Source organism: Ptychodera flava, chromosome 2 (genome assembly GCF_041260155.1).
Source record: "Ptychodera flava strain L36383 chromosome 2, AS_Pfla_20210202, whole genome shotgun sequence".
Lineage (NCBI taxonomy): Eukaryota > Metazoa > Hemichordata > Enteropneusta > Ptychoderidae > Ptychodera > Ptychodera flava.
Window position 1 is genome coordinate 49,113,838 of NC_091929.1, and position 12,401 is coordinate 49,126,238.

Consider the following 12,401-nt stretch of genomic DNA (forward strand, 5'->3'; position numbering starts at 1 on the left):
GGTTACTAGGGGGTCGCGTCTGTGTTTTGCATACAGTCACGAGGACACGACCTCTGATTTATGCTAATTTAACCTGCGCATGCGCACAACTCAATTCTCGTTATCGGGCAAATAAAACATACGTGCTCCTTTCACTGACTAGAACTTAGAAGATTTCTTGAAAACAATCTTGTATCTATTTCTACAGATCTAAAATACCATGACAACTAGGATGGCCATGTGTGGGTGTGTGGTGTACGACTTCTTCTCATTGCAGTGTAACACACCAAGGTTTTCACTTTTCTTCATTTCCTTTTAAGTTTTCCTAGCAACCTGGTTTGCTTAGCAACCAACTGTCATTTTTTTATAACAACCTTTAAAAGCCAAACTGATTGAAAAGATGTAGCAAGACTGTATCTTGGCCTTACACCTAGTCAATTTATATCTTGCAGCTAGTCAAATCATATCTTGCAGCCAGTCAAATCATATCTGCAGCTAGTCAAATCATATCTTATCAAGGAAATATATTATTATACACACATAGCGTACAGAATTCAGAAATGTTCTGACATCTATGCATTTTGATTGTCTAATGTACAGGTACATGTTATAATAAATAGCATCTTCTGGACAAACAGTCTTCTGTAAATTCTAAATAAAATAGCGTCAATGACACTGTAGCTCCCATCCTGGACTATTTAGTTTTTGTTCTCTGGTCAGATATTTGAACATGTGTGAAAGGGATAAAGTGCATGAAGTGAAAATACTTAAATGAAATGTACTGGAGACAGTGAAATATGTTTAATGTAATTATTCAGAATATAAAATGGAAAAAATACAGAATTAGATATATCGAATACTGTGATACAACCATTGACTCAACAAGTCATTTACAATGACATAGTCCCCACTTGTAATAGGAGTATTAGTCTTGATGGGGCAGGAAAATGTGGTCATTAAGAAGTATCACTGGAGTGTATATGTTGAGATCTATGGGCACGTAGGTCTATGTCGTTGTTCCCAATTTGAAACACATGAGGCATGTCTAAGTTATGGTTCTAAATCGGGAAAAAAGATCAGACCTCTAGCAGTATTGGCCAGCCAAGAAATACATATGCGCATTATAAATGAGGTACAAGATGTGACATCTTAAGGTCTAATATCCTATCAAAATTGGAGGGTATAGAACTTGTGGTTACTGAAATATGCATATATATGTATAATCAAGGTCAAAGGTCATCGAGGTCACATGACATTTTGAAAAAAAAATTATATTGCTAATTAATCCCTATATGCCAAAAAATCAGATCTCTAGCTCGTTTCGCTTGCCCAGAATTAGATGTGTACATAATTAATGAGGTAAAGCGTGTGTTGTCATAAGGTTTCCCATCCTACTAAATACAAAGGACATAGCACTTGTGGTTACTTATTTATTGACATAAACATATATTTTAGCTAAAAGGTCATCGAGGTCACATGACATTTGGTCAAAAAATTTCTCTCCTATAGTTATCCCTATATACCAAAAATCAGACATCCAGCTCTATTGGCTCGCTCACAATGAGATATGCGCATAATTATTGAGGTACAGTATGTGGCGTCATAAGGTGTCCAATCATACCAAACATGAAGGGTGTAGCACTTGTGGTTACCGAGTTATGGACAAATATGTATATTTGAGGTCAAAAGTCACCGAGGTCACGTGACATTTTGTCAAAAAAATTGTTTTGCTAAGTTATCCCTATATACCGAGAATCAGACCTCTAGCTCTATTGGCTCGCTCAAAATTAGATATGTGCATAATTAATGAGGTACAATATGTGGCGTCATAAGCTGTCCCATCATACCATATATATAGTCCAGTCAATCTACGAGATTTTGGCACCTAACCCACCACAAATTGCAACAGAATTTTTTTCTTCAGAATGCATTTTAGAGAGGTACCCAGAACAACATATTAAAAGTTTACTCGAATCCACCTTGGGGAAATATGCCTAATTTGCATAAATCAAATATGGCGGCCAACTATCCAACAAAATAACATAATTGGCCATATATCACATGTTAAACAAGCTATTTCAGTGATTTCAAAGTCTGACACTAGTTATTTGGCTCAGGGAGTCATTTTGGAGGTATAATGTTTCATATAGGCACTTCATTAATTTGCATAATTTCAATATGGTGGCCAGCATTCCTACAAAAGATATTTTCGGTCATATACCACGTATTAAACCAGCTATTTCAGTGATTTCAAAGTTAAAAGTATATTTGATTGGCATGGACAAACGATTTTTGAGATGCAGTGATTTGCATAGGTACTTCGTTAATTTGCATAAATCCAATATGGTGGTCAACATAACTACAAAGGACATTTTCTGTCATATACCACGTATTAACGCTTTGAGCGCCAGTCTATTTTTTTTAACTTTATAAAATGTACCACAGTCATTTTATCAGCTATTTTGCCAACATTTTGATAAAAAACTGTAGCTGATGAAAAATGACATCCATTTGGTCCAAAATTATGAAAAAAAACGTACAGAAAAGTTAACAGAAATTGGTAAAATATTGCATAAAATTTTGGTCAAAAAAGTACAGCAGTCAAAGGGTTAAACAAGCTATTTCAGTAATTTCAAAGTCTGACACTAGTTATTTGGCTCAGGGAATCATTTTGGAGGTATAATGTTTCATATAGGCACTTCACTAATTTTCATAATTTCAATATGGCGGCCAGCATTCCTACAAAAGATATTTTCGGTCATATACCATGTATTAAACCAGCTATTTCAGTGATTTCAAAGTTAAAAGTATATTTGTTTGGCATAGACAAAAGATTTTCAAGATTCATTATCTGCATAGGTACTCCCTAATTTGCATAAATCAAATAGGGTGGCTACCGTACTTACAAAGGACATTTTCTGTCACATACCACGTATTAACCCTTTGAGCGCCTGTCTATTTTTGTTAACTTTATAAAATGTACTACAGTCATTTTTCTGCTATTTGCCAAAATTTTGAAAACAACTTTAGCTGATGAAAAATGATATCCGTATGGTCCAAAATTATGAAAAAAAACGTACAGAAAAATTCACAGAATTGGTAAAAATATTGCATTAAAATTTTGATGTAAAAATTACAGCAGTCAAAGGGTTAAACAAGCTTTTTCTATGATTTCAAAGTTAATAGTGTATTGCGTTTGCATGTAAAAACGATTTTTGGCTTGCAATGATTACGTTTGCACTTTGTTATTTGCATGAATCAAATAGGGCGGCCAATATACCTACAAAAGACATTTTCTGTCATATATCACATATTAAACAATCTATTTCAGCCGTTTTTTAAGTTTAAATATATTTCTTGAGCTTAAAGGTACACATTTAGCGGTTCAATGTTTTTAAGAGACACTTTGATAAATTTCACAAATTAAATATGGCTACCAAATTAATACCCAAATAGCTTCTAATATAAATAGGGTTCTGGTAGAGTTTTTAGCAATAGGAGTATCATGAAAAAACTGTTAAGAAGGTACTGCACCCAAAAAGCGTATTGTGCTTCAAACGAAAATTGCAAATATTCATCCAATTTTGATTAATTTGTTAACCTAAGATTAAAAATTGGTCAGGTCTACCTTTTAGCTTGGCAAGCAGTCGTAAGTTGCATGATATAGAAGTGTTAATGTATACAAATGTATTCACCCGATTTCCTGCTTCCCTTTTATCCCAATTTCAAGATTTCCAAAGCATTTAACTCCAGTCTGGCTTGGTCAAACTTTCTGAAATTTTCACATCATGTTCTTTAAATGCTATATAACAAAACCACTATTTTGTTTTGCCATAAAATTCTTACATTTTGAATAAAAGGCATTTTTATTTTGCTAATCATGATTTTAAGCACTTTTTTGAATGTCAGTCTTTCAACCCATGCCATACTAGAATGAGGATAGATAATGAAAAATAAAATTGCCGTTTTTTTCTACATATACTCTTGTTTCAAGTGAAGTATTACATTTTACAAAGTAGTTTCTATGGGTTTCCTTGTCATCTTAGACAAGAAAATTCCTTTGAAAAAAGTGTGTTGGCAATGTGCAGCTCCATCTTATGTCCCTGAACAATTATTTTTAAAATGTGGAAAATATACTGTAAATTTACTCACAATAACGATCAATTTAAGAATAAAACTTTATTTTACTAGGTGTCTATACCTGAATTTGTTAACATGCTCCATCAATATATTGAACTTTGAAAAGAGTGTTAAAGTGACTTTGGTAAAACTACAAAATTATCTGACATCCGAACGCATTAAAATACGTATATGTTGATGAGCTTTTACTATTGAGACGTAAGAGAGTCATGCAATTTTAATTATCTTGTGATTTTTCTATACATGACAACCGTTAATGATTGTTAGTCATCTAATAATAATCTCTATCTCTCTCTCTGAATATAACATTAAATTCATCTGTGTACGGCATTATTTGTGATTTTTATAGATGTTTTATAGTCTACAGTGTCAAAACATGTAATCTTTAATGTTTACTGTTTTAAAAAAATCGTGTGCAAAATCTTTAGTTTTGAATTTAGACTGAGCCCCCTTCTTATGGACGAGTGCATCTTTATACATCCCCAAAGATGATAGGCAAGAATTCATCACATATAACAGCAAAAATACAATAAAAATAAACACAACAAGATAATAAAAATGCAGAAACAAAAAATAGTGTGATCAAAAAAAAGCAAATGACACAATACAGACAAATTAAAACTTAGCGCTGTTGCCAAAACAATGTCAGACTCTTAAAAAACTTGATCAGCACACGAACTCACAGAAACTGAAAATTGCATGCTTAGTAAAGGCTTAAAATTAATTCAAACAGCTCATCAGCCCAACAGAATCCAACTTTTACACGATACAAACATAAACATCTGGAAAAATGACACTTGGAAAACGACTCCTGGTGTACTTGTTTGTATTGTGTAATAGTTGGATTCTGTGTTTGGATTAATTATAAGCCTTTGCTAAAGCATGCAGTATTCAGTTTTTGTGAGTTTGCGTGTCCTTAAAGTTTTTATGAATTTGACATTGGTTGCAATAGTGCTAAGTTTTAATTTGTGCGTATTATGGCATTTTTTTCATGGTCATGTCATTTTTCTGTTTTTTAGCTTTGTTGTTATTATTGTATTTTTACTGTTAAATGTAATGACTTCTTGCCTATCATCAAGGGGGTCTTATAAAGATGCGCCAATCCATAAGAAAGGGGTTCAATCTAAATTAAAAACTTAAGATGTTGACACGTCTTTTTTAACAGTAAACATTACAGATTACATTTTTGACACTGTACAGTGATAAATACCCATACAAATTACAAAAATGTCGTACACAGATGAACCCAATGTTATATTCAGGAAGAGAATATATTATTTAGAAGACTAACAATCATTAACAGTCGTCATATATAGAAAAATCAAAATTTTAAAAATAAATGTCCAAGGACAACAGTTTCTTCTCGATAGATTCCTAGTGCTAAAACCTATATCAAACCCTTATTTATATTAGAAGCTATTAATAAATGGGCATTAATATGGCAGCCATATTTAATCTATGCAAATTATCAAAGGGCCTTTGTGAAAATTGAACCACTGAAAGTGTTTCTTCATGTACAAGAAAAATATTAAAACTTTAAAATCACTGAAATAGCTTGTTTAATATGTGGTATATGACCGACAATGACCTTTGTAGGAATGTGTGCCACCATATTGGATTTATGCAAATTAACAAAGTGCCAATGCAAATCATTGCATCTCGAAAATCGTTTGTTCATGCCATAGAAATATACTTTTAACTTTGGAATCACTGAAATTGCTTGTTTAATACATGGTATATGACCAAAAATGTATTTTGTAGGAATGTTGGCCGCAATATTGGAATTATGCAAATTAATGAAGTGCCTATATGAAACATTATACCTCCAAAATGATTCCCTGAGCCACATTACTAGTGTCAGACGTTGAAATCACTGAAATAGCTTGTTTAACATGTAATATATGGCCAATTATGTTATTTTGTCCGATGGTTGGCCGCCATATTTGATTTATGCAAATTAGGCATATTTCCCCAAGGTTGATTCGAGTAAACTTTTAATATGTTGTTCTGGGTACCTCTCTAAAATGCATTCTGAAGAAAAAAATTCTGTTGCAATTTGTGGTGGGTCTAACCCTATTTTGACTGGACTAATATGAAGGGTGTAGCACTTGTGGTTACTGAGTTATGGACAAAAATGTATATTTGAGGTCAAAGGTCACCGAGGTCATGTGACATTTTGTCAAAAAAATTGTATTGCTAAGTTATCCCTATATACCAAAAATCAGACCTCTAGCTGTATTGGCTCGCTCAAAATTAGATATGCGCATAATTAATGAGGTACAATATGTGGCGTCATAAGGTGTCCCATCATACCATACATGAAGGCTGTAGCACTTGTGGTTACTGAGTTATGGACAAATATGTATATTTGCGGTCAAAGGTCACCAAGGTCACGTGACATTTTGTCAAAAAAACTGTATTGCTAAGTTATCCCTATATACCAAAAATCAGACCTCTAGCTCTATTGGCTCACTCAAAATTAGATATGTGCATAATTAATGAGGTACAATATGTGGCGTCATAAGGTGTCCCATCATACCATACATGAAGGCTGTTGCACTTGTGGTTACTGAGTTATGGACAAATATGTATATTTGAGGTCAAAGGTCACCGAGGTCATGTGACATTTTGTCAAAAAAATTGTATTGCTAAGTTATCCCTATATACCAAAAATCAGACCTCTAGCTGTATTGGCTGTTACAACCGATAACGTAGTAACTAACCGATAACGTAGTAAACCGGATAACGTAGTAAAAATTTACCGATAACGTAGTAAATCAACCGATAACGTAGTAACGAACCGATAACGTAGTAATTTTTTCTAGCCGATAACGTAGTAAAAATTTACCGATAACGTAGTAATTTTTCCTTACCGATAACGTATCAACAAATTTACCGATAACGTATCAACTCAACCGACAATGTACTGGATCAAGTTATTCATGGGGATAGATTTAAAGGTATACTGTCACCTGTACCAATTTTGCCACAGTTACCATGGGAAGAGAAAATCTAACCAATCACAGATTTTAAGCGGGTGGCCGCTTTTTAAAACAGCGCCCTCACATTGGCATTTTGAATACCAAGGAACGCCCCTTTGACCATATATGGGCATATTTAGATTACAGGTGACTGTATACCTTTAACGAAGGTTGCGGGTAACGCGAATTTTCGTACTGCGCATCGTATCTGCGCATGCGTACGAACGTTCTTTCCGCGAGCGTTCTTTCCGGAAGTGGTCTTTTTGTCGCGATATACCATACTTTGAGCACAGGGTCCGGCGAGCAATATTCGTCTAGAAATTATGAATATCAGGAATATGATCAATAAATGTCTTGTATTAAACTTTTTTTTCATTATACAAGCCTTACCTGTGTCTAGTGTGTGCCTATTACTTTACCCTAGCTATCTGTGTATAGTATTTCAAAGAAAACAGTCTATATCTGTTAATTGCCCTCCCTAATTCCCTTCATTAATTTGTTCTGCCGATCACTGACGCGGGGGCTTATCGCCCTGACCAAATAACTCGTTAGCAGCTCATAAGGTAGTAGACGGTTCCGTCTACTACCTTATGAGCTGCTAACGAGGTATTTGGTCAGGGCGATAAGCCCCCGGGTTGGCGATCGGCAGAACAAATTAATGAAGGGGATTAGGGAGGGCAATTAACAGATATAGACTGTTTTCTTTGAAATACTATACACAGATAGCTAGCGTAAAGTAATAGGCACACACTAGACACAGGTAAGGCTTGTATAAGGAAAAATAGTTTATACAAGACATTTATTGATCATATTCATATTTTCTACACTAATAATTCCTGCCACACCCTGTGCTTTGAGGTGCGACTTTCAAATCTGGTTTGTCAAAAGAGTTCACACCAAGATAGCAAACTTTGTGTAACAGGCCCGTTTTAAGTGTGACAAATGTTGGATTATTTGCAGTATTTAAGTGAACTAAACTTTATTTTATACCTATTAAAAAAGTTTCGAATATATCAAACTAAACAGGAATCTATCGCTAGAGGGCGCTTCAGTGTAGCATTTTTTGTATTAATAATGCCCATATCTTAAAAAAAATGTGCGTTGACCCCCATTTTTTTCGTTTGATTCGAAATCTATATATTGTTGGGCTTAATTTACGAGAGTTTAAAGGAAACGTAGATTTCAGATCATGACATTTGTAATGAAATATCAAAATTTGGCCAAACTTTGCTCTTTTATAAAAGCACTATTCATGGAAACGTTGTTATATTTTCTGATATTTTCAAAAGTAGATCACAAAACTAATATATTACAATACACGGACATGTGTTGTATAAAATCTGTCAAATTGTTTTTACTATATTTCAGTTTTATTATTCAATAACACTAGTTAATCGAATAATACAACATTTTAACCTATTTCAGCTAAATGTTTCCGCGGACAACATAAAGGACGCCGTATCTCCAAAATTTGCATTGGGACCCCATCTTTTTTCTTATTTTTTAACATTTCATCTCATCCCAGACATCTCCTGAAAGTTTCAGAAAAATCCTGATTAAAGTCATTGTTAGCCGCAATCTACCTTAAGGGGATAGATCTATCAAGAAATCTATTGCTCGATTGATAAATTGACTGATTCATCAATCGATCGATGCATTTTATCAATCAATCAATCAATGCAGCAATCTATCGATAGAATGAATGACTGACCAAGTGATCGATTGAATGCTCGAATGATCGAATTATTGAATTATTGAATCAATCGATATATCTATCGATTGAATGACCAAGTGATCGATTGAATGCTCAAATGATCGAATAACTGAATTATCGAATGAATAGATCGATTTATCGATTTAAAGATCGGTTGATAGACCTATGCTTATATCTCGATAGATCGATCAATAGGTAAATCGATGGATAGATAGCTAGATAGACCAATCGATTGATAGATAAACTGATGGGTAGATTGATTGATTGATAAAACGATGGCGCCATCACTTTGATAAAAGATAGACTAATCAACAGGATGATCAAGCGATCGATAGATCGATAGATTGATCGATTCAATAAATATCGATAGATTTATAAATCGATCGATAGATCGATATGTTATCACAATGGTTCGTACTTGACTTTTTTCTGGGTTTTTTTTTACAAATTTCTGCTTCAAATTAATCGCGTTTTCGACTGATTTCATTGAAGTACGAACATCTAAGTTCATCCAAATGTTGTCAGACTGTTGGAATCGGTTTTGGCAGTTGTTTCTAATCTTGCTATGGCAGCTATACAGTTTAGTTGTAGCTGGGCGAAATTCAAAGAGAAAGTATCAGTCCTGATAAGAAACAAAGGCAGGGAATGAGGGGTAAGCTTAATTCACGTGCCGCGTGCCGCGAGCCACCAGCCACGATCTGCGTGCCGCGAGCCAGAGTTCACGATGCACGATTAGTATGTTAAGCTAAAAATAGGTGCATTTTTCACTCTAATTCACTTTATTAATTCATCTTCACTATTAAATCACATTTAATAGACACCTTGTTTGTGCATAAAGTAGTGACCTGCGATATGTGTGTTCATGAACTCAACATGTGCTGGCCGGTAAGGGACTGCAAGAAAATTATTGGGAGGGAGGGCGAATTTTTCAAAATGTTGCTGAGAATAGTGACTCTCCACTATTGTTATGCAGTCCCCGTACGTGCTATTGTCAACATCAATAATATTTTATTTGACAAATATTTACTAATTCATAATGTGACGCCTCATCCCACCAAATATGAAGGCTGTTGCACTAATATGCTGGCAAATAAGTTAAATTCAGGCCAAAGGTCATCCTAATTACTTCATATTTTTGCTGTACACTTTCCTCCCATGATGGCCATCCAGCAAAAATCAGACCTATAGCAATATTGGCTAGGTCAAATGTCATCCTGGTCGCTTGATATTTTAGCAGAAATCTTAGTTAATATAATCATCTCCATCCACTAAACTTCAGACCTCGACCTCTGTTAGCTAGCCTATAATTTATAGATGTGCATAATTAGTGAGGTACAGGATGATTTGAGGGTCGAAGGTCGGTGTCCCATACCAGTCACAGTTCGATAGACACCAGCCGTCTTTGACTCTTACGTAGGATAAGCCACAGCTTAGTTGCAGAGGGGGGATTGGGCAGGTCAAAGGTCATAAATTCTCAAAAATAATATTGTAAAAATCTTCTTAATATTATCATGGCTTAAGACCTAGATATTTGAAATATAGCAACCTTACCATATGGTCTACAAAACTAATGTACAGAATTTTGATTGATCAATTTTTAATGTTACAATTTTACGGGCAGTGTGATTTTGAAAAATACTGGCCCTCCCTCCCTATAATTTCTCTCGAGTCCCTTTCTGCATATGCCCCTTGATGTAGAATTCGTAAACACACATTCGCTGGTCACCAGTTCTTGCATTTAGAAGGCGGCGTTGAAGCCCGAATGTTGATTTATCCATGAAAATGAATCGATGAATTAAATTAGAGTGAAAATGCACCTATTTCTAGCTTAACATGCTAATCGTGCATCGTGAACTTGGGCTCGCGGCACGCGGCTCGTGAATTAGGCTTTAATACCCGGGAATGAGCAGGTTTAGGTTTACACAGAGAAGCCCACCGAAAAAGAAAATTCAGACATAAAGTATGGTTGTAATAACAAGATTAGAAACAACTTTTCAAACCGATTCCAGCAGTGTAGTAACATTTACATCAAATTAGTTATTCGTACTGCAACAAAGAATTATGCAAACGAGTCTTGGGGATACTTTGCTTTGCATCTAAATGTGATTATCACAAAACATTTGCTGTTTTGGTATGTAATCGGACCAGCCACAAAATCGAAGTCTAACAGACCAATGGCAATGCCGAAAACACCGACAGCCAACATCGCCTGTTTCCCATGTCTCCGGGTAAGATTTTCTTGAATTGAACTTCCGATGCCTTTTGTCTCCAGATGTGTGATATGTATTTGTTACGATTCTTAATACTTCTGGCGCTGAATTTGTGACTGACATCCTCCAAGTACACAGTGCATTTCATTTCGTTGCCACAACTCAGTGTATCGACACCGCATTTTACAAATGTAGTCTTGTACAGAAGATCCAAAACGTTTCCCTCCACCTAGTACTAGTTCGTAGGTGTAAGGTAAGAACGAACCAATGATAGGGGCATTTACATGACATAAAGCTCAAATTACGATTAAAGGAATAATCATCATCGCTGTAACCGTTATTTAACACGAAATGTATTTCGTTTTATATAGGTATTTTTCCAGGTAATATGGCGTCTTTCGCGGTGCCTATTCCATTTTTATCAGTATGGTTGGCCTTAATTTGGAGTGCCGAAAGTTATGGTAATAGAGCTATGGATGATAAAACTTATGAGGTAATATACAAGTATCTGAAAGGAGAATTCAACGTTCCAGTCAAAGATCGCACGCAAGTCGAAAAAGCTGCCCTTGTCCGTTTTTACAGGAGCAGACTTCCATTCACACTGAGTGAAGATGGTTACTTGGAATGGGACGGGAAACGCGTAGTGCGCTGCAGTGAAATCAATAAACACGTGAAGGATGCAATGAGGAAAAGTAAAGGATCAGGGGCTAGAAAATTGAAACATCGCCTAGGTGTCAGATTTTGCGGTATAAGTGAAGCCAATATTCAGAAAAACTTGGACAAGTCAGAAACATATCAGCTGTTAAAGGCAAGATTCAACAACCGCCCTGTTCTACGACCCATAAGGGCTTCGGCAGTACAAAAACGACACCAGATAGATCTCCTTAATATGGAAGGGTATAGAGTTGTTAACAATGGGATAACCTACAAGTACGTATTAACGGTGATGGATATCTTTAGCCGATATATTTGGTTAAGACCATTGGCGACAAAAAGAAGCAAGGAGGTAGCCCGGCACCTGAGAGATATATACATAGAACATGGTCCACCAAGAGTCCTTCAACACGACAGAGGTAGTGAATTCATGGGAGCAGTGAGAAAGCTAATGACATCCCTTGATGTTAAAATAATTTCTAGTTCACTATATCATCCACAGAGTCAGGGAAAAGTGGAACGCTCCCATAGAAGTCTACGACAAAAAATCATGTTTGATTTGGTAGACCTTAAACAAAAAGGAGTCAACTGGGTAAAACACATGCCTCAGTATGCCACAATTCTCAATGATGACAGTCGTGAAAAACTTCAGTGGAAATCCCCTTTTGAGGTATATTTTGGTCGTAAAAACAACTGTTTAGTTGTACCCCTACCGAAATCTTC

General features: G+C 35.3%; 1 protein-coding gene across 1 annotated transcript in view; it reads right to left on the reverse strand.

Moving 5' to 3' along the window:
- LOC139122787 (aldehyde dehydrogenase family 16 member A1-like) overlaps nt 1–12,401 on the reverse strand; it is a 62,452-nt gene that overhangs the window by 15,529 nt on the left and 34,522 nt on the right. The window lies entirely within an intron of this gene.